Raw genomic sequence first — 22,768 nt, 5'->3', positions numbered from 1 at the left:
AAAGCAAGGATTCTTTAGAATAAGTGAGCCAGTCACAATGATTCATCTGGCCGTTTGTACACTTTTTTTTTTTTGAAAATGTTCGAGCATGATGTGAAGTACATCCTGTAAAATCTGAGTATCATTTATTATCTAGGATAACCACCTTTATGGAAAGCCACTCAATGACATGATCATTCAAGATCAGAAAAACACTTAATATACATACCACATGATACAGTGGTGTATATATATATGTTATCTTAAAATATGTAAAGTAGATGTTTCTATGGATTGTACATCATTGTGCATTCGGTTTTCTGTAACATGAATGCTATTATTTAAATTAAACAATAGTAAGAACAACAAGAATAGGTAAATGTCAATCACTAGTAACTTATACTAGAACCAGTTTTATAATATTATGTGTTGAAAAAATAAAACCATGATTACTAATAATCTTTTCATTTATGATGGTTTTCTAGTTACCAAAAAAATTGGGAAGATAGTACTGAGTCTCCACATACATCAGACTGTTTTCTGACTCTTGATGGCCTGTGAGTTGGTACATTATCACAATCAATATCCCGAAGAGATATGGTAGTATTAACTAAAATTTATATGTTTACTCAGATTTCTTCGGTTTTAACCTCTTCTGTTCCAGATTCATCCCAGCTGGCACATTACATTCAGTCATCCTGTCTCCTTAGGCTCCACCTGGTCGTGACGATTTTTAGATTTTCCATATTTTTCATAATCTGCAAAGTTTTGAGGGTACGTCTGTAGAATGTATTTTGTAGAATGATCCCTGGGTGGGATACGTCTAACGTTTGTTCATACGCTTAGGCCAGAGTTAACGTGTTTTGGAGCAGAAGATCCAGAGGCATCATGCCATCCTTAATTATCACTTCACCTAAAGGATGTTTACTCTGAAGATTGGGGTCTTTTGTAGTTCCATACACATTTTAGGACTGTTCGAGTTCTATGAAAAATGCTGTTGGTATTTTGATGGAGATTGCATTAATTGTGTCAATTGCTTTGGGAAGTATAGACATTTTCACAATATTTGTACTTCCAATCCATGAGCATGGAATGTCCTTCCATTTCTTTGTGTCATCTTGAATTTCCTTCATCACTGTTTTATAGTTTTCAGAGTATAGGTCACTCACCACTTTGGTTAGATTTATTCATAGACGTCTTATTATTTGGTGTGCACTGTAAATGGGACTGTTTTCTTAATTTCTCTTTCTACTGCTTCATGATTGTTGTCTAGAAATGCAACAGGTTTCTGTACAATGATTTTGTATCCTCTGACATTGCTGAATTCAGTGATCAGTTCTGGCAGTTATTCGGTGGACTCTTTAGGGTTTTCTATACATAGTGTCATGTAATCTGCAAAGTGTGAAAGTTTCACTTCTTCCAGATTTGGATTTGTTTTGTTTTGTTTTGTTTTGTTTTGTTTTGTTTTGTGTGATTGCTGTGGCTTGGAGTTCCAGTACTACATTTATGAAAAGTGGTGAGAGTAAACATCTTTGTCTTCTTCCTGACCTTAGAGGAGAAGCTCTCAGATTTTCCCCACTAAGGATGATGTTAACGGCGGGGGTTTCACAGATAACTTTTATTACATTGAGGTATGTTCCCTGTAAACCTACTTGAGGGGGTTATAATCATGAATGGATGTTGTACTTTGTCAAATGCTTTTTTCTCCATGTATTGATATGACCGTATGTGTGGGGGTTTTTTTGAAATGTTTATTCATTTTTGAAAGAGACAGAATGTGAGTGGGGTAGGGGCAGAGAGAGAGGCAAACACAGAATTTGAATCAGGCTCCAGGCTCTGAGCTTTCAGCAGAGAGCCCAACACAGGGCTTGAATCATAAACCATATGGTCATGACTTGAGCCAATGTCGGATGCTTCAAGGAATGAGCCACCCAGGAGCCCCGATCATATGGTTCTTATCCTTTCTCCCAGTTATGTAATGCATCACAGTGATTGATTTGTGAACATGGAACCACCTTGCAGCTTGGGAACAAATCCACTTAATTGTGGTGAATTATTTTCTTAAGGTATTTTTGAATTTGGTTGGTAGTATTTGATTCAGAATTTTTGCATCCATGCTCATCAAGGATATTGGTGTGGAGTTCTCTTTTTTAGTGGGCTCTTGTTCTGGTTTTGGTATCAGGGTAATGCTGGCCTCATAGAATGAATTTGGAAGTTTTCCATCATTTTTTATATTTTGGACTAGCTTAAGAAGATGAGGTCTTAACCCTGTTTTAACTGTTTGGTAGAGTTCACCTGTGAAGTCATCTGGTCCTAGACTTTTGATTGTTGAGAGTTTTTTGATTTCTGACTCAATTTGCTTGCTGGCTGTTGTTCTGTTCATGTTTTCTATTTCTGTTTCAGTTTATGTAACTTCTATGTTTCTAGGAATTTATCTATTTCTTGTAAATTGTCCAAAGTTTTGACTTACAAGTTTTCATAATATTATCTTATGGTTGTTTGTATTTCTGAGGTGTTGGTTATGATTTCTCCTCTCTCATTTGTCATTTTATTTGAGTCCATTCTGTTTTTTTCCCTCTGATACAAGCATTGCTACCCCAGCTTTCTTTTGACATTCATTTGCATGATGTTTCTCGACATCCTCTCGTTTTCATTCTGTAGGTGTCTTGAGGTCTAAAATGGGTCACTTGTAGACAGCATATAAATCTGTTTTGTTTTTTCATCCATTTTTACACCCTATGTCTTTTTATTGGAGCATTCATTCCATTTACATTCAAAGTAATTATTGATTTGTATGTATGTATTGCCATTTTATTACCTGTTTTGTTGTGGTTTTTCATGATTTTCTCGATCCTTTCTTGTTTTCCTGATTTACTTTAGTGATATATTTTCTTTCTACTTATTCTCTGAATATTTATGGGTGGTTTTTGATATATGGTGACCATTAAGTTTTTACATAATTTCTTTGCTTTTAGCCGTTTGTATTCAGTTGATGGTCATTTACCTTTGAACCCATTATTTTCTCCTCCCTACTGTGTTTTGGTACGTTATTATATTTTATATCCATTTTTGTGAGTTCCTCGACTGATTTTTTACAGAAATATTCGTTTTCACTGGATTTGTGTTTTCTACCTCCCTTTTGTCACTTTTGGTCTCTCTGTTCCACTCAGAGTCCCTCTTAGTATTTCTTGCTGGACTGATTTAGTGGTACAAACTCTTTTAGTTTTTGTTGGGGAGATTCCATGTCTCCTTCTGTTCTGAATGATAGCCTTTCAGGATAGTGTATTCTTGGCTGCTGATTTTTCCATTCAGCACTTTGAATATGTCATGTCACTTCCCTCTGGCTTGCCAAGATTCTGTTGACAAATATGTAGCTGTCCTTTGGTGGCTGGGGGCTATGCATCAGGGCAATCAGGGGCTCAAGGCTGTGCATCAGTGGCTGGAGACATGTGGCTGGGTGAGACCTATGAGGGTAGCCAGGGGTGCATAGCTGGGTGCAGTGCAGATGTGCACAGTGTGCAATGGCAGCTTTGCCTGCAGCTGGCCACACAGGGTGCCCATGCGGTTTGCACAAAGTTTGCCAAGGCCAGCAGGCTTGGAGTGGGTGAGCCCCCCCAGAGAATGCTTGGGACTGGCACACAGCTAGCACGTTAGGTAGCGAGTGTCCTTGCAGGTCCACTCCCTGGTAGGTGCCTCTGTGCTTAATCTGGGGGGAGGGGGGGAGAAAAATGGTGACTGTGAACTCCCTCATTATTGGAAAAGTCCCCCAACCACTCAGAAGTCAGCATGAGCAGATCTGTCTCCTGTTGCCTTGGCATTGTGTACAATGCCATGTTTACATTGCCTCTCTACACAGGCAGGGACCTGGCTCGCACTCATCCTCTTGGATCACCCAGTGCTGGGTCAGCTGACCTCCAAAGCTCCAGGATCCAAACTCAAGGGAATTCAGCCCCTCTGGGTTTTAAAGCCAACTGTTTTGGGGATTAGTCTTGTTTGTGTGAGCTCCCTGGTGTGAGGGCTCACTTTCTCTGCCCTCTCTGCAGGCAGCCACCCTCCACCTTTCTGACCTTCCTAACCTTTCAGATACAGCTTCTATTTAGTGGTGGAGTTTGTTCTGCCACTCTCTGGATTCCTCTGTGGTTTATGGACTTGGATGTGGATGTTATGTAGTTGAAAACATGGGACAGGGTGAGTTCAGGGTCCTCCTACTCTGCTATTACTAATTTTTTTTAAATGCCTTCATCTTTTGGATTTTTGAGACATGGTCAGACAGACTCCTATCACCCATGCACTTCAGGATTAGAAAGGAACTTTCCCACATTTTCTCCTAGCATTTTATGTTTTGAAACTCTACATATAACAAATAGCCTCAAGTTAAAGGGTATAATTTGATGCGACTTGATCTCATGGGTACAGCACCATGAAGTCATATGGTTTCTCTCTAAACCTTAAGTCATGATCCCTTTGTGTCTAAGGCCAATGTTGTTTTCGAAGTAAGGACTACATTTTTTTTTAACATTTGCAGATATTGCCCAGGTGTCTGAATGCCTGCACTGGGGTACCTCCTTTTCTGATGGACTGGATTCCCGTAAGTACTGCAGTCGATCTACCTTTGGACTTTATCCTGTGTTGTATCTTTCAGTCTGTTCACTTAATTTTGTTGCAGTACTTTAATGTTGAGGGATTCATAATTGGATTGATTTTCACTAAATGGTATGAGCTGCCGTTCCAATTATGACAGAAAGCACGGGCTTCCCGTGGTAGGTACTCACGAGCAAGGCTGATATCCTGGGCACTTGAGCTGAGAATGTCACTCTGTCTTTTTGCCAGCCTTCTTCCCTACCCTTGAGGCAAGAATCTCCTTTTGTTCACACAGAAATGTAGGTGAAGTCAGCAGAGAAAGGTCCCTTCTCTTCTCTTCCCTTTGTCTCTCAAACTCCCTGTCGCTACCTTCTGCCCGTCCCTTTCTCTGACTCAATCCCCCAGGTCCACTGCTCCAATCCAGCCCTGATCAGGGCGTCCTCCAGCTGCTGGCTTCTGCTCTGGCCATCCCTCAGTGAGGAAACTGCAGGGGGATTATGTAGTTCACGGGTCTGATCAAGAAATCTCTGCTCCTCAGAGCCCTCCTACACATGGTGCTGTCTGGGGAGAACTGGCATCCCGGGCGAGGGTCTGACTTCATGTTGGTCTCCTCAGTCCTCTCCCATAGTCACTGCTGGTCCCTCATCCTTCCCCATCATTAGAACTCCGCCATTTCCTAGGGGCAGATACCTGTCTATCTGACTCCGAGGCACCAGGGAGTCAGTGAATATTTCTAAAATAAATGAACATAAACACCCTATAAATCTAGACACAGGAAGTTCCCACCACCCTGGAAAACTCCCTCAGGCTCTCTTGCACAAAGGGTGATGTTGCTACTATCCTCTGTCGCCGCCATTTCTGCCAGCTTGTTCCCTGTGTGTACAGGAACCCCACTGTGTGCACTCAATGGGGACTGAGAGTGGATGGTCCTAGAAGCAGACGCTGACACAGAATGGTGAAAGGTGTATTAGGGGACAGTAGGAAGGACAAAGTGGAGGGGACAGGATGGGCAGGGAAAGCATTCAGGCAGATCTGACACCTTCTTAAAATAGATACATAATCACTGTCGTCTGTCACCGTGCACAGTCCTCTTGAAATTTCAAAATAGTTGTCCTATAAGGCAAAGAGATTTAGTGTTATTTCCGTCTTATCTTATGTTTTCCTACATGCATTCTGTCTTCTGTAGTTTGTCTGTGGCCTCAGATGAACACTTTAGTGTGTGGCTGCATCTGTGAGTCTATACGTAATGGAAAATGATTGTCTTCAGATCTAGATCTGTGAATGTGCACATTCTCATAATGATCTTTTCTTTCTTTGTCTGGTAGGGCCCGAATTTTAATAGAAAAATGAGGGACCTTGTCTTATTGTTTAAAACAGCGATTCCCAATCCCTGGGCTGAGGTGTTAACAGTCTTAGTTTAACGAACTCCCCTGACCATCTTTTTTTGATGATCATTGTGTGGAGATATCTTAATTGAAACTGTGAGAAGGGTGAGTGGACACTTCCCAGAGATTTTGCAGAGGCTTTACGTATTTAATGTCTTCTTTTTATAATGTTCTTGGAAACAAATATTACCCCTGTTTTCACCGATACCACAGCTGAGGCTCTGTGTAGGTCCCACTGAGAACTGGTATTAGGGCTGAGCCAGCAGGAACACAGGCAAAGCCTCAGGATATTGTGAGAGAAGTCTGAGGAGATGATTCCGCATTGAGGAGGTCCAGAAAGAATGAGGCAAGGTAGGAGACTTCCAAGTGGAGTGTGGTGTCATCCTCCTTGATGTATTCCAGGAACACACTGGAAAAGGTCCTCACCCGTAAGCACGCTTAGCTTATAAAGTTACCACAAAGACATGCCTGTGTAAAACGGGGAAGCCCGTAGCCTCGGGGTAAAGGTTTTGCATTTGGAAAGAAAAACAAAAGAGCAGACATACCACATGACACACAAACCAGAGACAATGGCAGGAGAGTGTGTTGTACAGAAAGATGTGGCTGTCCGTAAGGACTCAGAACTGAAAATGGCCACAGCATTTACCTTGTGCTTCTTGGCAGTTTTGGCAGAGCCAGGGTTCATGTCACTCTTGGGAGTGTCGCCTGCTTCTGGATCTGCAAAAAGCCCTAGAAGGGATGGAGGTTTATTCTGATTTGAGTCGACTGTTTGGAGATCAAAAACAAAAAAAACCCTCCCCTCATTCTTCCGACAACTTAAACTCTTTGCCCCAGTCAGATCCCAAATCACGTGCAGAGGGTATCCCACCTGCCTCAGGTGATCCCCAAGAAGAACTTGAAGAACCATCCCTTATAACTTGATGAAGACGCCTAAAAGCCCCGATTCAGATGTGTTCATCACTCACCGAACAACGAGGGATGGCTGGGGGTGCAACTAGATGGACACACGTTAGGCTGTGCCTCATGCCTCACAGGGCCCAGCACATGGCATGTGTACAGGGCATGTCTGCTGAAGCGCTATGCCTGCTTTTCTGCATACAGCCCCAATCCTTCTCCACGAGAGACACCTGTACCAACACATGGTGGGGGGAATGACAAAGATGAGATCATGAGAAACTTGAGGAATGTGGTAATGGCAGCAGACACATTCCCCTTGCATCACAATGGTCTGTGGTACAGCCTCTGCACCTTGGCCAAAGAGCTAACAGCAACAAAAATAAGATGGGTGTGTTTTACAAGTCAACTTCTAGTGCTCAGATCATCTTACCAAGTGTTGCAGGTGGAGGGGTTCAGGGCCGCCAAGGTTCAGGAGGTGGATGTGCCTAATGGTCCATGGGGGTGGGGCGCCTCTAGGGTAGGGCATGCAGAATCGTCCAGTTAACGGAGGAGGTACCCATGGATCCACACTGTCCTGCAGAACAGAAGTGACAGCTACGTGCCTATGCCAGACAAGAGTACCAATACCAAAAGCAGCTGTAACTCAGAGAAGAACGTGTCAGCACCTGTCACCTTCTCTGCCACCAGGATCCAAGAGAGTAGCATCAGTACCTGAAAACTCTGTCCCTGCCACTGGATACCACCTACAGCTTGGGGTGGTAGATGCAAGAGGAGGAACTGCTGTCACCACACATCACTGCCCATGTCTGCGGAAGTAAAATGGCAAGGGTCCTGTCCTAGAGGGTTAACAGGAGTAATTACATAGTGATGAAGCAGCATTCTCCAGACAGGCAGGCATCTATGTCCCAGTTCACCCTGCATCCCTCCTCTGCAGTGACTCCTGATGCTCTGTTTTTGGTATATTAGGAACACAACAAATTGAGTGCAAATAAATGGCTCTTATTCTGCTCGTGGAATCACAGCCACTCCTGGGGAAAAGTTCTGCAGCCGGACCCTCACTTTGCCTCCTCTGCTCCTCTCCCTGAGAAAGGAGTCTTCCCTCTTGAAGTGTTGTCAAAGGCCTCTGAGACCTCTGGGGAGTGGAGGATGCCTGGAGGAAGTCTTCTGTGAGGAACAAGTGACTTGTGGTGAATGTCTCCAAAGCTCAGATGTGTTCATCTTAATTCATAGGGAATTCTGACTTGAAGCATACTGCAGGACACAGAGTAATTAAGTCCTACAGAAACAAAAAAGGTAAAAATTCACATAACAGCTTTAATGCAAGTGTTTTGGTATAAAACTCCTGGGATGTGTCATGAGACTGTATCAGCTCTAACAGTGACTAGGGACACAACCAGAAACTGCTCATATGAACACAATCGAAGGACACAATGTTCAGGTTATTTTTACCTAAGGTATAGCTGGAAGGATTCCAGACAACTCATTTACCAACAAAGACGGGAAGGTGATGAGTGATGATAAGGACTGAGGCTTGATCTGGGGGAGAAAAACACATCCACCTTCAGTCGTGCCACACTGTGCACCAAAGAGGGAGAGGAGGAAAAAAGGAAACACTTACCCAGTTGTCCTGAGCATTCTTCTCATGATCTGCGATCTGAAAAAGCAACAATGAAAAGTTCATATTTAGGAATTCCAAGGGCCACTACATTCACCCACATGAGGTACTAAGGGTTCCATATGTCAGGTAGAACTCACGTTACCTGGTGTCTGAAGGTGAGTTCTGCCTGCTGCAGCTGCTCTTGTCTTTGTCCATTTTGTTGCCTGTGAGTTATAGTTCCTTTTGTCAGATAAGGCCCAATATTGGGTATGATTTTCAATAATCTGCCCATGTTCTCATCCTCCTCCTAAGTGTCCCCTAATACAGTTTTACACATGAAACACTTTTCACATGATTATAAATGTACAATAGGATCAAAACTATTGTTCCATCCTTTCCTGACTCATTCCATGACCGTAGGGTTCAGAGTTCACATAATTCCTTCCCACTTTCAATTGTGCCCTAATTCATCATGTGACAAGTGTCTTTCATCATAAAGCTCTTTCGTCCTTTCACTTAGATCTTCACCATGTTTCCTAGGGTTGCAAAGACCAGGGCCATGAAATGGCACTACCATGTTGATGGTATGATTCATTCTAAGACACACTGCTTTCCTACAGATTATGATACTTGACACCACCCCCCAGGAACGTTGGCATGGATGAAGTTTCCACACAGTCTGGCCATTGCTTGAAATCTGGAAATGTTGATGAAGTTAATTGTTTTGTTCTTTCTAAATCTTACCTTTTTTATCTGTTAATACTCTATGCATATGTCCTCTGAACTTTTGTTTATATTACTATGTTGAGTCTAAACATAGACTTTTAACCTTGTAATAAGATTAAAAACAAAAGAAATGAAGAGAGGTTTCATGAGCTGTTGGTAATTAGTAGCTGAACTCACTTGTACTTGTTTATTTCTTTCATAGCTATTTTCACATTTCCCCTGCAGCTGCCAGCTGATTCTTCTTTGCCGCCAGTTCACACTGTGTCATTTTCAGCTTCCTAAGATGGGAAAGACATATACACGGTCCAGGAGCCAAGGTCCACAAATTCTGCCTTTTACCTCCCAGCACTCTTGAAGGCCTAGATACAAATACCTTTCCCCCACCTCTCCCGTAAATGCACAGACTGACAACACAGAGAAATGAACTGAACACCCCATTTAAGTTAAAGAAAATTCAACCTCTGTCTGCTGCCATGTCTCTGCTCTCAGACCTGTTTCCTCTCCTTCATCATAAAGTCATCAAATAACATTGCACTTTGTGCCTTCCCAGAGCTGGACTTTGGTTTGAGATGGTGAAGGCTCATTTCAGTTCAGTGTCAAAAGCCGTGTCTGACCACCCATACCCATTAGGATGAAGCAAGGGATCATCACTAGTCTCACCCCTCCGTGGGGAGCCCTGATTCTCAATCCAGAAGTTGTACCCTGACAAAGACAATCACCCTGAAACACGACCTTCCAGGATATGGCTTCCCCAGCATTGCAGCTCCCTCCCAGACATCGCTAGAGCCAGGAGTACAACCCCTGCGTCCACCTTCACATATCCTGGTGGAGGAAAAGGCCACTCTTAGAGCAGCAACATCACCTGAGGTAGAACCTGATATGAACTGTCACACAGTCTGGGTTTATCTCCAGGAAACAGATTTCAGATGGAAAACTATCAACTTCATGGAGCCAATGTACTTGAACAAGACTCAGTTCATTGACAGTGAAGGCAGCAAAGGGAAATGCTTAGAAAGGCTGGTTTGCTGTGTTGCCCTCAGACTATTTTGTTCATGGTGTTGCTTTAAAGGGTTTCAACTTGGTACTGGACGTATTCAAGAGTCACATGCAAAATTGAAAGACTCCTAGAAACTGACACCAAACCTCTAGACAGAGAAAGGCACATGCATTTCCTTCTGGCATCTCAGGCAGTCCTTCAACAAATGCTTTCTGGAGTGGCTGGAATGTAGTGGTTCTGTTGTAAGGGATTGAAAATAGAAAGGTGGCCAGGGTGCTGTACGTGCTTCCCAAAAGAGCTTAGAAATGATAAAAACAAGATGCCAGTGAGACAGAGCAGGCTGCACCCCAGGTGTGGGAAGGACTAACAGAAGCTGAGTCTCCAGGGAAGAGAAGGAAGTATTTCCTTTTCAATGTGAATGAGGGACTCTAAAGGCCCTGATCTCCTCGTGAGAACAAAAGGAAATACTGTACAAAGGAGGAAACATGTGAGCGAATGCACCAAATTTCTAATGACCCCATGAAGACACATGTGACCAAGATGGAGAAGAAGGGAGCCCAGGACAAAGCCAGCCTGGCAGTGGGAACCAATCTCCCCAGGACTCATGAATGAACTTGGGGACAGACAGCTGAACTGCAAAATAGGTGAACAACTTTATGGGCACAGACTTAGAAGGAAACGTGTTTCGTTCAGAGGCAGCCAGCAAAGATGAGCCCTAGTGAAGCTGCGGGCTTTGGTCAAGACTCAGAGGAGTTACACTTCAAAAATCAGGGGACAGGAAATAACTCAGCTTCCTTAGGCATTGGCCTGCTGTGAACAATCTCACTAGCAGAACTGATGCAGGGATCCAGTACTACTGGCGCCCCTACCCACTTTCCAGAAATAAATTTCTGTGGTTTCTGCAGCAAGATCATTGATTTTTTCCCTACACATTCTTGACCCATGTGGGGTCCTGAACAAAAATGACCTAATTCCTGGATGACAAGACAACGTGATGGGACTGAAACCCATGCGCCAATGGAAATGGATCCCAAGCAGATCCAGACATCAATGTTATTAATGCTGATACCTTCCCTCTTCCACCCCAAATACATGACACAATGTGTGACAAGCACTTAGGACAGAAAGGAAAATGCGGGTGACAGAAAGCAAGGTAAGAAGGACAGGCACAATTCTGAGTGCATTTGGCAAAAAATTCGCAAAGAATTTTAATTATCTCTACTGGCCGTCACATTCATTCATACAACAGTACTTGTGATAGTTCTCACATGAACATTTTAGTCTTCTATAGCCACTTTTCTTTCTTCATAGAATTCTTCAAGGATGCCTGCTTTGTCCTTCAGCTGTTTGACTTTTGCTTCTTTGGTTGCTTTCACAGACCTCAATGCATTACACTTGTCTTCCAGGGCCTTTTCATTTTCTGTACAAACATGGATTTGCTTTCTAAGTGTGCACATGACCTGAGACTTGTTTTGGGTGAGATAGGAAAAGGGCAAGAACCGTGAAGGCAGGAAGGCACTCTTTCCCTTTCCAATGCAAAGTCATTGTCACCAATATGGGGATTTCTCCGCAACAGACAGCATACTTTCCAGTTGACAGTTATTGGACCTCAAGACTCTCAACTCTACATGCTCGAATGCACCATTTTCATCTTGCGTTTTTAAGTAAGACAGATAAGAGAAAAACACTTTCCATAAGTAATGATTGCACAAAAATTTGAGTGCACCTAACACAACAGGGTTGTGCATTGCAATAAACAAAGACCTTGAGGCATAAATGTAACTAGGAGAAGATAAAGATGGTGGGAAATAGTTCATGTCAGATAGCTTATAAATGGTTTTCTTGTTGGAATATATATATATATTTATATACATCTGTACGTGTGTGTGTGCATACACACACACAAACACACACTTCTTCCCCATTCACGTTGAAAATTCACTGTTCAGCATTAAGAGAGAAAGAGACTATGGAGCACCTGGGTGGCTCGCTCAGTTGAGCATCAGACTCTTGATTTGGGGTCAGGTCATGATTCTAGGATCGTGCGATCCAGACCTGTGTTGGGCTCCACACTGAGCGTGGATCCTGCTTAAGATTCTCTCTCTTTCCCACTGCCCCTCTCGCATGCCCTCTCTCACTAAAATTTAAACAAAAAATTCATAAAGAATAATTTAAAAATATTTTTTTTAAAGGAAAGGATTATACACTGTGGCTATCACCCTTTGTCTCTCAACTATATTTGGGAATTTTCTACATATCTTGGAGGGCAGAGTTGAATGATGTGATAAATTACCTAATTGTGAAAATAAAAGATAACTCCTAGTCCTTGAAATAGCAAAACTCATCTTGGTGGTCCTAGTGAAATTCTAGCTCATTGTTCAGAAGGAGATTTGGCTCCCAGAGGCCCACTCTCTACTGTGGTAAATGGCAAGCAAATGTGCTGTGCTCACTTCACCCAATGAATAAAAGCCTCCAAAGCCAAATTACAGTAAAACTCAGCAGCCAACTCTTATCACTTCCTGATTCTTCACATTCCTCTCTCTCTGAGTTTGCAAGGCAACAAGTGCACTTTGAAGGGTGTCATTTAAAATTTCATTGAAGTGGGTGCCTGGGCGGCTCAGTCAGTTAAGCATCCCACTTCAGCTCAGGTCGTCATCTCGTGGTTTGTGAGTTTGAGCCCTGTGTCAGACTCTGTGCTGACAGTTCAGAGCCTGGAGCCTGTTTTGGATTCTGTGTCTCCCTCTCTCTCTACTCCTCCCCTGCTCCTGCTTGTGCTCTGTCTCTCCCTGTCTCTCAAAAAATTAATAAACACTATTTTTTTAATTTATTTAAAGTGCTCCATTATTTTGATGTTCTCCTTCAACAAAACATGTTGAATGAGTAATAATAATTCATTCCTTTTATTTGTGTTTTTAGAATGCAATCCAGGCAAAGAAGGGATTCTTACCTTCAGTTTAAGAGCTTCATCAGAGAGAAACTTACTTTCTCTCATAGTTTCCTGAAGACATTTCCTTAACTCACTGTTGTATAAAACACGAAAAAGGAATCAGAATTAATAAAAAAAAAAAAAAAAAAGCATAGTGCTAGATAAACCTATCTTCTAATGTGTGACTCCTTTCACAAATAAAGAGGTAGCTCTTTACATTTGTGAAGCTTGTGTTGAATTGGTATTGTTTATAGAACACATGAAATAGGTCAGTAGGATGCTCTACCAGAGTGGCAGTAACCAAAATGAAGTCACAAAAAAATATTTGAAAGGGCAATGCTACCTTCTGTTCCCAAATGGGTGTTTTTTCAGCAATGATGTTCTTTGTTTTCTTTCTTAAAAGTAGTGATCTTCTCAATTATTCACTGTAAACTAACTAAAAGGAGACAAAACATGTTCTAAGGCTGTTACCAAACCAGTGACATCAAATAATCCCAGTGTATTAGCAGCACACATGATCTGACAGGTGGGTGTAACTAACATTTTAGGTTTCCCGTTGTGCCTGAAGAAATCAAGTTTTAGCAGCATGTTAAACCTAAGAAAACCTTATTTCAATGAGATTCCTATTTAAAATATTGTCCAAAATGGAGAAACACAATAAAATATCTTCTCATTTCTCTCCCATCTGGAAGCACCCTTCTTAGAAAATCCAATCACTTCAAATACTTATGTCACCACCAGAGATGAAACAAAAATCAAATCCTATCAACTTACATTTCTCTCCTCCAATTATTAAGGTACATAAATAGGTCCCTGCAAATAATGGAACAAACAAAACCATCATTTAGTCTCGATTTGAGCCACTCACACTCCCAGGTGCTATTTGGAATTCCACACAAGGAAAGTTCAAACTGCTGCTGGCTGACTGACTACTCAAAGGCCTTGGATGACTTCCTGCTGCTCACAGATTGCCTTTCATGAACCCTAGGGCAGGGGCCCTGGAGGACAAGGTCTTTGGAATCAGACATACGGGTACCATCTCAGCTTTACACTTAGTGGCTGGAGGATCTGGATTAATGGCAATTCCTAGAAGACAAACTTTTTTCATCCCAACATGAGAATGTTACCCTCCAGCCTTAAAGGAATATTATTCAACACACATGAAGCACCCAATTACAGGTAACACATGTAAGCTCTAGAACAGACTCCTCCAACAGGGACTGATTCTGTCATCTGACCAGAAAGTGCAAACTTCTCTTTTGTTGGCCCACTGTGAGAGCTCTCATGCCCTGAGATCACTCTTCTCCCCACCACCGCCACTGCATTCAAAGGGATGAACAACAACCAGCCTTTGAGGGCTCGTTAAGTGTCAGGCAGCCACCCTGGCTCTCAACAGACAGTGCCACAGGATCACCACAGTCTATGGAGCCTGTGCAGAATACATTACCCCCATTTGCAAAAATCTCATCTCCACTCATTCTCCCCTGGCATGAACGGCTTCCTCCACCTCAGACTCAGAACCATGGTTTAAACCTCTCTTGTGACACACACCCTGCCTGGCAATATCTGGCTTTGTCTCTAAGCTCAGGCTTCTTGATAGGCTTGTAGATAGAGAGTTTTCTCATCTTCACATTTCACGAAGAGCCAGGTCATGGCAAAGTACTCACTCCAAACCTCAGGTTCATATCATCACTTGTTTCCTAATCATTTCTATGTAAAATTACACTAATTTCATTCCCTCTACTCTGGTGATGTGTTCCTCCTCCTGATGTCTTAAGAGATGGCAACTCCCTCCACATTGTCACTTAGGCTCCAAACAGGGAAGAGAAAGATGAATTTCAAGAGTTAAAAAGTCAATTAGACATCAGAAGTCCCCATATTTATCCTTAGGTGAATCAAAACGCACATCAAGGGGCGCCTAGGTGGCTCAGTTGGTTGAGTGTCTGACTTTGGCTCAGGTCATGCATGATCTCACTGTTCATGGGTTCTACCCTCCCATGGGGCTCTGTGGTGACAGGTAAGACCTGGCACCCACTTTGGACTCTGTGTGTGTCTCTCCCTCTCTGTCCCTCCCCCACTTGCACTCTTTCTCTCTCACTCAAACATTAAAAAAAAACCACAACCCACATCAAACACCAGTACTGAGAAAATATTGCAAAGAAAACTAAAGCTTAAATTCTTACCGTGATATTCTCAAGGCTCTATCTAAGAGGGGAAAAAACAAAATTAAATTTGGTGTCAAAACATATTATTAGTAAAAACCTATAGTTCCCGATAAATAGCAAAATAGTAATCCAGTGAAATTACAGTAATTTTATTTTGCGTAATTAATTCACAGGATCAAAAGATAAGAAAAAATAGAATTTCTATTTAAGTCATGTTACTTCACAATTTCTGTTAAAGAGCACAACGTAAATAGTTTTTTTTAACAGAAAATTTGTTTATATTAAATGAACATTCAGCCTATTCAATTTTGAACATTGATAATACATTTAAAAAATGCTTTAAATTGTCATTTCCCTCACTTATTTTTTTTAAATCCAGTATCCACACTGAAGTTTAGAACTAGGATTATTTTGAATTCCTGAAATAAAGAAACAGGAAGGAAGGGAGGGAGGGAGGGACAGAGGAAGGGCGGGCAAAATCTTTGAGCTATGATATGCCTCTTTTATTCTCTAGAAAGCTCTTCTGAAATACTACATGGAGTTGGCTGTCTGCTGAATTCATACAGAGTTATGGCACATCAGGTGCCATGATTTTTTCCAGACTGCTACAAACAAAATAAAAGCCACCAAATGAGAAAAAGAATAAAACACGGCTAGAGCTAAAGCACAAGCAACAACAGAAATAACAGTTGATGTTTAAAAAAAGAGCAAAAAGAGCTCTGCAGACCTCAGTTCTCCTGATAAATTCTAGCTCAATCAAATCTAGGCATGACCCGGTTTTGACACCATTAACATATTTCCCCATTCTAAAGTTTTAAAGGATGATGAGAGGCTGAGGCCAGCCCTAAACTCTTGCCAGGATATTAGAATATCATCATGCTATCAAAAAGCCACTTAGGAACCTCTGAGCTTCCCTGTCCCTTGTCACCCAGCCCCACAGGCGGGGAAGTGAAAAGGAATATGAACACACCAAATACTTAATATTTGTGTTTCTGTGTGAAGGCAAGTTTTCTCCAGTGGCAGGGAGAGGGGCAAATACGCATTTAGAAATAAATTCCAAAGTATTCTGTTCTTCCAGAAAAGATCTGCCCTCAAGAGGAACGAAGAGCCTAACTGGGGATTTCCCAAAGAGTAAACAATACAGGTGAGGGAAAATACTCAACTCCAGGGCTCTCACCTTCCTGTCTCACCTGGGAGTAAATTCAGACTAACCCCTAGCCAGATAAATATAAAAACCTCACACTCATGTCCTATTTACCTCAGTTCCTTTACCAGCACATAACATTTGTCTTTCAACACAACTTACAAGGCATAGTAAAGTAAAAACCACACAGTTTGAACACAAATAGCAAGCATTAGAATTACACTTCCTATGGCAGAGATGTAGGAATTATCATCCTGGGAACTTAAAACCACTTCCATTCCTGTGATAATGCAGATAATGAAAAAAGTGGACAACATGCAAAAAGAGATGGTGAATGTAAGCAGACAGTTGAACCTCTAAGATTTTAAAGTGATTTGAGATGCAGCGAAGGCAGTCCTGAGAGGAAAATACATTGCAATCCAGGCCTATCTCAAGAAACAAGAAAAATCCCAAATACAAAATCTAACAGCACACCTAAAGGAAATAGAAGCAGAGCAGCAAAGACACCCCAAACCCAGCAGCAGAAGAGAAATAATAAAGATCAGACCAGAAATAAACAATATAGAATCTAAAACAACTGTAGAGCAGATCAATGAAACCAAGAGTTGTTTTTTTGAAAAAATGAACAAAAATTGATAAACCTCTAGCCAGGCTTCTCAACAAGAAAAGGGAGATGACCTAAATAGATGAAATCATGAATGAAAGTAGAATTGTTACAACCAATCCCTCAGAAATACAAGCAATTATCAGGGAATACTATGAAAAATTATATGCCAACAAGCTGGGCAACCTGGAAGAAATGGACAAATTCCTAAACACCCACACACTTCCAAAACTCAAACAGGAGGAAACAGAAAGCTTGAACAGACCCATACCAGCGAAGAAACTGAATCAGTTATCAAAAATCTCCCAACAAATAAGAGTCCAGGACCAGATGGCTTCCCAGGGGAATTCTACCAGACATTTAAAGCAGAGATAATACCTATCCTTCTCAAGCTATTCCAAAAAATAGAAAAGGGAAGGAAAACTTCCAGGCTAATTCTATGAAGCCAGTATTGCTTTGATTCCTAAACCAGACAGAGACCAAGTAAAAAAAGAGAACTACAGGCCAACATCCCTGATGAATATGGACACAAAAATTCTCAATAAGATACTAGCAAATCGAATTCAACAGCATATAAAAAGAATTATTCACGATGATCAAGTGGGATTCATTCCTGGGATGCAGGGCTGGTTCAACATTCACAAATCAATCAATGTGATACGTCACATTAATAAAAGAAAAGATAAGAACCATATGATCCTGTCAATCGATGCAGAAAAAGCATTTGACAAAATTCAGCATCCTTTCTTAATAAAAACCCTCGAGCAAGTCGGGATAGAAGGAACATACTTAAACATCATAAAAGCCATTTATGAAAAGCCCACACCTAATAGCATCCTCAATGGGGAAAAACTGAGAGCTTTCCCCTTGAGATCAGGAACACGACAGGGATGTCCACTCTCACCGCTATTGTTTAACATAGTGTTGGAAGTGCTGGCATCAGCAATCAGACAACAAAAGGAAATCAAAGCATCAAGATTGGCAAAGATGAAGTCAAGCTTTCACTTGTTGCAGATGACATGATACTATACATGGAAAATCCGATAGACTCCACCAAAAGTCTGCTAGAACTGATACATGAATTCAGCAAGGTTGCAGGATACAAAATCAATGTACAGAAATCAGTTGCATTCTTATACACGAATAATGAAGCAACAGAAAGACAAAGAAACTGATCCCATTCACAATTGCACCAAGAAGCATAAAATACCTAGGAATAAATCTAACCGAAGATGTACAAGATCTGTATGCTGAAAACTATAGAAAGCTTATGAAGGAAATTGAAGATATAAAGCAATGGGAAAACATTCAGTGCTCATGGGTTGGAAGAATAAATATTGTTAAAATGTCAATACTACCCAAAGCTATCTACACATTCAATGCAATCCCAATCAAAATTGCACCAGCATTCTTGTCGAAGTTAGAACAAGCAATCCTAAAATTCATATGGAACCACAAAAGGCCCCGAATAGCCAAAGTAATTTTGAAGCAGAAGACCAAAGCAGGAGTCATCACAATCCCAGACTTTAGCCTCTACTACAAAGCTGTAATCATCAAGACAGCATGGTATTGGCACAAAAACAGACACATAGACCAATGGAATACAATAGAAACCCCAGAAGTAGACCCACAAACGGATGGACAACTAATCTTTGACAAAGCAGGAAGGAATATCCAGTGGAAAAAAGACAGTCTCTTTAACAAATGGTGCTGGGAGAACTGGACAGCAACATGCAGAAGATTGAAACTAGACCACTTTCTCACACCATTCACAAAAATAAACTCAAAATGGATGAAGGACCTGAATGTGAGACAGGAAACCATCCAAACCCTAGAGGAGAAAGCAGGAAAAGACCTCTCTGACCTCAGTCGTAGCAATTTCTTACTGGACACATGCCCAAAGGCAAGGGAATTAAAAGCAAAAATGTACTATTGGGACCTCATCAAGATCAAAAGCTTCTGCACTGCAAAGGAAACAACCAACAAAACTAAAAGGCAACCAACGGAATGGGAAAAGATATTTGCAAATGACATATTGGACAAAGGGCTAGTATCCAAAATCTATAAAGAGCTCACCAAGCTCCACACCCAAAAAACAAATAATCCAGTGAAGAAACGGGCAGGAAACATGAATAGACACTTCTAAAGAAGACATCCAGATGGCCCACAGGCACATGAGAAGATGCTCAACGTCGCTCCTCATCAAGGAAATACAAATCAAAACCACACTCAGATATCACCTCATGCCAGTCAGAGTGGCCAAAATGAACAAATCAGGAGATTATAGATGCTGGCGAGGATGTGGAGAAACAGGAACACTCTTGTACTGTTGGTGGGAATGCAAACTGGTGCAGCCACTCTGGAAAACAGTGTGGAGGTTCCTCAAAAAATTAAAAATAGACCTACCCTATGACCCAGCAATAGCACTGCTAGAAATTTACCCAAGAGATACAGGAGTGCTGATGCCTAGTGGCACTTGTACCCCAATGTTTATAGCAGCACTTTCAACAAGAGCCAAATTATGGAAAGAGCCTAAATGTCCATCAACTGATGAATGGATAAAGAAATTGTGGTTTATATACACAATGGAATACTACATGGCAATGAGAAAGAATGAAATATGGCCTTTTGTAGCAACATGGATGGAACTGGAGAGTGCTATGCTAAGTGAAATAATGCATACAGCGAAAGACAGATATCATATGTTTTCACTCTTATATGGATCCTGAGAAACTTAACAGAAACCCATGGGGGAGGAAAAGGAAAAAAAAAAAGAGGTTATAGAGGGAGGGAGCCAAAGCATAAGAGACTCTTAAAAACTGAGAACAAACTGAGGGTTGATGGAGGCTGGAGCAAGGGGAGGGTGGGTGATGGGTATCGAGGGGGGCACCTGTTGGGATGAGCACTAGGTGTTGTTGGAAACCAATTTGACAATGAATTGCATATTTAAAAAATAATAAAATAAATAAATAAAAACATTAAAAAATTCTACATTTATGAATTTAATGTGCAATCTCCTAATTTTCCATATAGGATATACATTTTTCTTTCAACTACATGTGGGATTTTCTCAGGACTAAAACATCTAATGTATGCATATACACACAATATCAAATGAAGAAATCCACTAAAACGAAATGAAATCATACTGGTGAACACAGATTACGTTTTTTATGGCAGTACTCAAGGTGGGGTGATATTTTCAACTGGGGGGGGAGTTAACAGACACGTACACCACAATTCTTGAAGTTACAGCAACTTGCCTGCGCATCAGAAGATCTGTCTTCTTTCTTACAGGGAGAGAAAGGAGCCTTGAAAGTATGTGTGGTGAATGTAAAACTCAGGCAGGTCTGTGAATCTCAGACTGAGAAAATGAGAAAGAAAGGAAAAAAAAAACAGTGGAAATGTATCGAACAGGGTATCTAAGCATCAATTTTCATAAAGAAAAAATACCATCAGGCTTTTTCTTCTAAAATTGATTCAGGATGTTTGTTTGGTACAGTCTTACCCATACTGAGAAGTGGCCTTGGTATGTTCTTTGACCATGAGCAGTCTGGGAGGGACGCCGTGAATCTGCTTTTAGTAAAACCTGCAATCAATTTAAAAGTATTTCAGATGTTCACGAGTTCATGAGAAATCAGAAAACATGCCAAATCTCAACTGAAAAGGGGATAAGGTAACGAGGATATTTTTAAGATATTATTGATGAGATTCCTTCCAATGAAGACAAGAGAGGATAACTGTAACAAATTCTGTTGCAGGAATAATATTGAACATTCAAGAAACGGGCGGTTCCCGACACAACATACCTGTCAGGTTTCCAGTTATTTCCAACGACTACAACATTGTTGGGAAAAAATCCCCACTGAAAGTTCATAAAAGCGTGTGCGATGTGGAGGTCACATTGTGTTTTCACCTCTGGCTCTGGTTCCAGCAGGACTCGGAGAGTGGGTCCCAGCTCCTTCTTCTAGAAGGTCCTGAGAGTCAACATTTGGCGTCTTCACTTCCCAACTGAATGCGGCTCCTGTTCCTCCGAATTTGTGTCAGGATTTCTGCCCCAAAACAAGCCTGACCTGGAACAAACCAACCCCAGCCTCTCTGACGTGGCGTCACGGGACCCCATGAATCCACGGATCCTCCAGGGAAATACCGGCAGGGGAAATGAGGAACAAACCACGAACAGCCCAGAAAAAGCGAGGGACTGTGCCGCCAACCGACCACCCGCGCTTCCGGGGAGGCCGCCCAGGCCCTGCCTCCCCCGCCTCGGGACTCAGCCCCACCACCTAGGAGACGCCAAGGGGCTGCGAAGCCTCCAGGGTCTTCCCCAGGCCCGGGGGCGGAACCTGCTGGAAACGCAGCTCTGGCTCTTTGCCCACACTCAGAGGCACTGGGTCCTCAGAAGCAAGGAAGCCTTCCCAGCCCGGAGGCGCCCTGGATCAGAAAAGCCTAGTGGGCGCCTTCTCAGGCCAGCACTGCCCACGCAGAGGCCCGGCCCCTCCCTGGGCGTGGTGCGTGCGCGCCCTCTGCCGGCCGCCGTGGGAATTCCTGCAATGCTCAAGGCCATGGCTGCTCACAGCTAGAAGTACTGAGAGTGCAGCTGGTCCAGTGAAGCCTGTTCTCCTGATCCAGAAGGGTCTTAGCGAAGGGCTTGCTTGGGACACAAAGAAACCTTTTCCTTCTCCTTTTTACTGAGTGAAGAATGAAACCGAATTTATTGACGTAGTGATATCATGTGTAATGCTTTAAGCAGCATTCGCAGAAATACAGACTGCAAATTGACACCTGCTGACCTACAGGTTATGGTGTTTAGCACCATAATACTTGGGTTAAATAAAAAAGTTGACACCTCTGAGAAAGAGATACAGGCTTCCAGCTATGGAATGAATAACTCATTGGGATCCAGGGTACAGCCCATAAAATAGCGTCAATCCTGTAAGAAAGCGTTGCATGCTTTCCCAATATAGCTACCCTTGTATAGGTACCTGGAGAGCGTAATGTATACACACGGAATCACCATGATATATGCCTGAAACTAATACAACATGGGGAGTCTCCTATATTTCAATTAAAAATGACAATATTTTTAATTTCTCCTTCACCATTAAAAATTATTTCTAATTGAGAACATGTGAAATTCCATTTATACCACATTCTCTATTGTCACCATCTTGATGTTGAGAGCTTATTTTTCAAGTTGTCAATAATGTCTTTGAGGACACAAATGGGACAAGGTCAGAATGTGCATCTAGAGGGAGCTACACATCTGGTATAAATTTCCTGCCTCTATATGGGTAATTTCAATGAAAAGTGCTTTATGGACGAAGATGGATGAAATCATTTCCATCAGACTCATAGGTAGATAATTGTGGCTTCAAATCCTAATTGCCATCTCTTCATATCAGAGGAAGGCTGGGTGAAGATATAGGTTTCTCTTTTGATGTAAGAGAAGGCTGTGGTGTTTTAAACTGCTCACCTACCATCCAGAATCCAGAGATTAACAGGCCTTGGCCTTCTGCTCTGCGCAGCCCTGTCCAGGAAATGGCACCACATCCCCTGTGTCCCCCTCTCCCCTGTCATGTTTTAGCTCAGGCCCTGATCACAGTGGATGAGAATCCTGTTTAGAGAAGCTGCTCATGCTGACCTTTACTGGAGCATGGCTGTTCCCAGCCACCGCAGGGAAGCATGTGGACAGCCAGATTTTGAGCCCTTGGTGGCCCAGCCATGACCCCAACGTGGATGGAAGCCTGGTTGCCTCCATAACCTGGGA

General features: G+C 42.1%; 3 long non-coding RNA genes across 8 annotated transcripts in view; 1 reads left to right on the top strand and 2 right to left on the bottom strand.

Annotated features, from left to right (window-relative positions):
- The window catches only part of LOC147571728 (uncharacterized), a 62,386-nt gene that overhangs the window by 10,875 nt on the left and 28,743 nt on the right, over positions 1–22,768 (top strand). For both annotated transcript variants that reach the window (XR_015247101.1, XR_015247102.1), the window contains exon 2: positions 4,505–4,567. This is a non-coding gene — a long non-coding RNA (uncharacterized LOC147571728). The remainder of the gene's footprint in view (positions 1–4,504; positions 4,568–22,768) is intronic.
- Positions 5,509–8,231, bottom strand: LOC147571731 (uncharacterized). 3 transcript variants are annotated; one of them, XR_015247096.1, is made up of 5 exons: positions 7,554–8,231; positions 7,273–7,444; positions 6,911–7,072; positions 6,592–6,674; positions 5,509–5,673 (listed from the first exon to the last, which is right to left on the bottom strand). It is a non-coding gene; the product is annotated as an uncharacterized LOC147571731 (long non-coding RNA). The 3 variants fall into 3 exon arrangements; XR_015247097.1 differs by having other exon boundaries at positions 7,273–7,416; positions 7,508–8,230; XR_015247095.1 differs by having other exon boundaries at positions 7,273–7,416; positions 7,554–8,230.
- Positions 8,413–21,198, bottom strand: LOC147571730 (uncharacterized). 3 transcript variants are annotated; one of them, XR_015247100.1, is made up of 7 exons: positions 20,811–21,198; positions 20,261–20,661; positions 15,272–15,289; positions 11,431–11,582; positions 9,343–9,443; positions 8,603–8,663; positions 8,413–8,496 (listed from the first exon to the last, which is right to left on the bottom strand). It is a non-coding gene; the product is annotated as an uncharacterized LOC147571730 (long non-coding RNA). The 3 variants fall into 3 exon arrangements; XR_015247099.1 differs by having other exon boundaries at positions 8,415–8,496; positions 20,261–20,365; positions 20,510–21,197; XR_015247098.1 differs by having other exon boundaries at positions 8,415–8,496; positions 20,261–21,196.

Source organism: Puma concolor, unplaced genomic scaffold (assembly GCF_028749965.1).
Source record: "Puma concolor isolate L17-30 unplaced genomic scaffold, mPumCon1.1.hap2 unalloc_scaffold_102, whole genome shotgun sequence".
NCBI lineage: Eukaryota > Metazoa > Chordata > Mammalia > Carnivora > Felidae > Puma > Puma concolor.
The sequence above is the reverse complement of the archived record's forward strand: the minus strand, read 5'-3'. Positions and strand labels throughout refer to the sequence as shown.